The sequence below is a fragment of the Mastomys coucha genome, unplaced genomic scaffold (genome assembly GCF_008632895.1).
Source record: "Mastomys coucha isolate ucsf_1 unplaced genomic scaffold, UCSF_Mcou_1 pScaffold14, whole genome shotgun sequence".
Taxonomy (NCBI): domain Eukaryota; kingdom Metazoa; phylum Chordata; class Mammalia; order Rodentia; family Muridae; genus Mastomys; species Mastomys coucha.
In genome coordinates, this window is record NW_022196896.1 from 95,725,360 (window position 1) to 95,730,477 (window position 5,118).

The 5,118-nt window shown below is 44.3% G+C and overlaps 1 protein-coding gene across 10 annotated transcripts in view; it reads right to left on the minus strand.

Moving 5' to 3' along the window:
* Positions 1 to 1,681, minus strand: part of Ikzf2 (IKAROS family zinc finger 2) — a 153,079-nt gene extending 151,398 nt beyond the window's left edge. For 4 of the 10 annotated variants that reach the window (XM_031367830.1, XM_031367839.1, XM_031367836.1 and 1 more), the window contains exon 1: positions 980 to 1,388. The gene's annotated coding sequence lies outside the window, so the exon portion shown is untranslated. Of the gene's footprint in view, positions 1 to 65; positions 86 to 979; positions 1,389 to 1,629 lie in introns of those variants that run through there. The other 6 variants (XM_031367837.1, XM_031367832.1, XM_031367834.1 and 3 more) reach the window with 4 other exon arrangements.
* Positions 1,682 to 5,118: the final 3,437 nt, after the last annotated feature.

The window sequence follows — 5,118 nt, forward strand, 5'->3', positions numbered from 1 at the left end:
CCCCGCCCCCTTGTCCCTTTGGGATGGTCTAGTAGGAAAAGTCACTCAGGAATGGCACCACGTACTTTCAGGAAAGACGAAAAAAAGAGAGAGAGAGAGGGAGGGAGGGAGAGAAGGAGAGAGAGAGAGAGGTCAGTCAGTGCTACAGCAATGCGATTAACAAGAAGAGAAAAAACTTGATCCACCGGTTCCTTAAGAATCGACCAAAAGCTAAGACAAGAAAACTGAAAGAAAAAGGGGAGGGGGGATATGAGGGGAGGGACAGTCAGGCAGAACCCAGCAAGGAACCTAGGCCAACTTCACAGGACTGTTTTGTGGCCTCTGGCAAAATAGAAAAAAGGAAAAAGAAATTAAATCTTCATTCCATCTCCTTCGTCCATACCAGAACCTGTCAAAGCGATTTAACTGCTGCTTTTATACATGTGTCATACCAGATTTTTATTAACATTATTTTTGTTTTGTTTTGTTTTCAATCTCAACAGTATAATACCCTCTATCTAGACAGCTGCAATCTATGCCAGGTTAGCCAATCTTTCTTCTTGGAATTCAAGTTAAAACAAAGCAAAAACAAGTCCAAATCCATGACAGCTATAGAGATGAGAACTGATTAATCCATTAACATCCCAGAAGCAAATTACGAGGAGGGGATGATACATTAAGGCAAAGGACATTATCTTCAACGAAATTCCCTGAGCGTCCTTTACAGAAATCATTTCCCTAATCAGAGCCACAACCCATCCCTCCCCAAAGAAAAGCGTCTATATTATTATTATCACTGGTTAACAGCAACAAGTCATTCGATCACACCACACTGTTAAACAAGATTCCATATCATTACACTTAACTTTGAAAACACTCCCCCCACCACCACCCAAACCCTTTGCAAAACATACACAAATTGATAGATAATCTATGAATCAGAAGACAAATAAAACAAGAGCTGTTCTTCCCCACGCAAAAAAGCCAAGCGGAGATTTACCTCAGCAGTGCATGCAGTAAAATAATCCCATCACCCTTTTGTTTGTGTTTACTGTTAGTGTGTCCTCTCCCTCTCTCTCTTTCTTTCTTTCCTGTGCCTAACGTGTGTTTGTGCACTGCAGTTGGTGGTGGAAACTAAGGCAGTGGATCTGTAGCTAAGGGTAATCCTGTTTTTACTTCCTCCATCTTCAGCGAGGAGCAGGGTTAGCCCGGGACAGCTGGTCAAACCCCGAGAAACCGATCCGGCGGAGCCCGAGCACATCTCCCCCGCCGGCCGGGCTCGCGCAGACGCCCGCGGGCGGAGGGCGGGCAGCGGCGGCGGCGGCGGCGCGCGCGCGGAGGGGGTTGGGTAGGGGGGCGTCGTACGCGAGCGCCCGGGTCCGTGAGAGCCCGGAGCGGACGGTCGGGCGAGCGAGCAAGGGAGCGAGCCAGCGCGCGGGCGGGCGGCCGGGCAGGCGAGGGGGGCGGGGGCGCGTGTCTGCGCGCTCGGCCGCTCGCTCGGCGCGCTCGGCAATCGATTACAGGACAAGTGCCGCGCGGCTCCGCGCCTCCTCCGCGCCTCCTCCGCGCCCCGCGCGCCCCGCGCGCCCCCCGCGCCGGCTCCGCCCCTCTCCCCCGCTCCCCGCTCTCCGCGCCCCGCGCCGGGCTCACGTTCTCCGCTGGCCGCGCGGGAGGGACGATCTCGGGCTCCCCCAGCTCATGTCGGCCACGGGAAGTTTTTTTCTCTCTGGCCCGGCACCTTCCCAGACTCCCGGCACCCGGAGGATCTGGGACACTGAGCCCTGCCGAGGAGCCCTTGCGAGTGCGCTGGGAGACACGGAGCGAGCGCCACTGTCCCCATTGTGAAAGTGCTTTCCAGTGCAAGTTTAAAATTAGAGTGTTTACTTGCTGTTTATATCCACCCCGGTCCCGGCGTGTGCCACATCCACCCGAGTCAAAGGAACCGTGAGGGTCGAAAAAGTTGTTAGCCTGGAACTGTAGCCCAGCCTTATGTCAATCCCGACATTTGGATTTGTTGGGGGAAGAGCATAGGAATCGTCCTAAGGAAAAAAACAAAACAAAACAAAACAAATACATGTTCAATCTACAAATAGCAGCGTTTACTATCTTTCTTGACCACAGAAAAGGGAATAGAGACTTCTATAATTAAAGGGAAAGGGAAAAGGAAAGGAGCTGAAAATACTGAACTGTGTAGTCTGGGTGGTTTAAGTTTGAAATCACATGAAATTATCAGGAGTGCCAAACAACATTTCTGAGAAACCATATCGCAAATTGTGTAGAAAATCAATGCTGAAAGAGGAGCAGGCGCTGTTCCTCCCACTCCTTTAAAGAATCCCAGAAATAGTTGCTGCGAGTTTTTCTCCCTTCCCCCTTTTCTGTGGAAGCAAGCCATATGACACGGAAAATAAAGTCAACTTTTACCTTAAGCACCACTCTGCCCTGTGTTTATATTTTGGTGTGAGCAAAGGTTCACAGTGGTACACAATGGATACCTAATAACGTCCAATGTATTTATTTTTACTTTTTAAAACCTTATTGCATCTACTGCAATTATTAAGCAATTGTACTTACAGGCTCAGTTCATTTTTTGTTTTAATTATATAGAATGATGATTTAAAGCAAACAATTAAACCATCTCATTGGGGGGGGGGGCATAAAACCACTTGTGCTCAGGTTTTCAATAATTGCTTAACGACTTTCTTTAAAGCCGCAATACATGTGACATTGTTAAAACTAACATTTTAACCTACTTGTCAGCTCTCTGAATAAAATGCTTTTCCCCCTTAAAGTTAGATTTGGAAAGGTCAAACTAGAGAGAGTCTAAGAGTCGTTCTAATCAATTCAACAGACAGCAAATTCAGAAAGCTGCCATGTGTGACTCTACCGTATAGAAAAGGTGACATACTACGAAGTGTGAAAGAAGTTCTCAGAGTGTTCCTTCCCACTTGAAACGTAAGTGTCAGTGTTTGGAGTATCTGCAAAGTCATAGTGGTCCTTAGAAAAGACTTAAACATGCAGTACTAAAGAGAAAGGTCTTCCTGGTTAAAAGCAACAGAATCCATATGCAGAAGAAGGCTCACTGAGAGATCTGGCAGAGCCATCCTCAAATTACCAAACTACCACAGTTGATGTGGTCCTTGCACCTAGCTGACCACTGCTCGATTTAAATCCATCCAAGCTCATCCTTCTACAGACTTGCTTCCATTGGTTTCCTAGCCACCAGAGGCGCACCCTCTCCCCCTAGTGGTTAAACCTTCGGACAGTTTACTAGCAGCCACAGTCTTCCACCTCTCCCCCCAAGAGCAAGCTATTTAGGCAGGGCCTAATGAAGCCTAAACTTTAAGAGGGTATTCTGAAGAGTGAGAGTTAGATCTTTTTTTTTTTCTTTTTTTTTTTACATCCCATGTTCCTTTCTCATTCACAGACACGATGAATTCAGTTTTTGTGAAGAAATCATGAATGTGTTTACAAGCTAAATTGGGTATTTTTTATTTCCTACCTCTGAAGTCTGATCTTGCTTGGCACCTGGACTCACGATCTAATTCATTCGTGAGAAAGTGACCACATATAAACCGTAGCAATTCACTTTGGTCAAGATTCCCCTCCACGATATTTAGGTAGTGGTTAAAGAGTGGATTTACTTATACCCTTAGCCATAGCAATGTGTTAAGCAGTTACATGCTTGAACGGTGCAAGAAAAGATAATACCAGGAGAGGAGAGTTCTCCTTATCTGGCTGGAAAGTTAAAACTTCGCTGTAGGGACAGGTATGACAACAGAGCAAAGCATTCCTTTCCTCTGCTTTTTCTCCAATTTCTGTTCTCTTCTCACTCTCTCTGTTCAAACTGTGGAAACTGATCCTCCTCTCCATCGTTCCAGAATCTGACATATTTCCTATGCAACACGGTTGTGGGTATTCTACTCATGTATTGGTTTTAAAAATAGAAACCTAGCTCTCCTACTAGAACTTACTCTTGGTTTTTGTTCGTTTGTTTTGCTTTTTCTTATTTGCTTGTTTGATTTGTCTTTTCAAGAGGGGGTTTCTCTGTGTATCCCTGGCTGTCCTGGAACCCACTGAAGACCAGGCTGGCTTCTGAGATTCACCTGCCTAGTCCTCCCCAGTGCTGGAAGTTAAGGCATGTGCTACCACTGCCTGGCTAAAGTTTACTCTTGTAAAAAGCAGGGATTATGTCTTATTCAGTTCATTATCTTCTCAGAAGCAGCATACTGTTCGGCACTAAATTTATAGTAAACACTTATTGGATAACCATAAGTGACATTATTCCATTATTCCATTGAATAAATGGAAGAGCACATATCCTCCTTCCATGTGTTAAGCTATTGTCAAGGAACAAAAAAGAGCAATGACAAACTCTGATTCCCTAATGAGCTGGGTCTGCTCTCAGTTTGTAAGTCATGATAAAGGTGTCGTTCATGTGTTAGTTCTAGCTTATTCACATGAAGGCTCTTGGTGTCTTCCTAGATATTATCAAATAGATTGAAAAAATATCAATTGTAAAGGGAGCTAAATTGCATAAAAAATGCAAAGTTCTGGATAACGGTAGTCTCGATTAAAATGCACTTCCATGCTTCCTCAACTTCAGAACAAATTCCTTCTCTCTGACAACTGAGGAAACTAGGTGACTAGCCAATGCAGCCCACTTAATTTTATAACCACTAAGTTTAATTAGCAAAATAAAAACTTTACAAGGCACTGTGGCTAAAAGACACTTTGCAAAATAAGATTTTTTTTCCTCCCCTGAATGGTTTGTGTTAATTGTTTTTGCTTTAAAAACAATTCCCTTTAAAGAAATCTCATTTTTATCTTGTTTTGCTCAGGGAATTAAATCTACATTTTTAATTTTAGGTTTTATTTTCAGTATGTTTGTGTAGTAGGAGGACAAACTGTAATTCTTATGTAATAACAAAGATTTTTTTAAAAACTATATATACATTTTTGGTGGTCTCGTGGTCCTTGATGCAACAGTCCTAGAGAGTCCATGTTAGATTATGGCCTTTAGGGAAACAGAATTTAACACATAGATGGACGCTGTTAAGATTATCTTTTTAACCAGGAGAAGGAATGATGCTGTCTCTGTCTAACTCTCCACTTAGCTGCACGCTGAACTAGGAAGGCAGA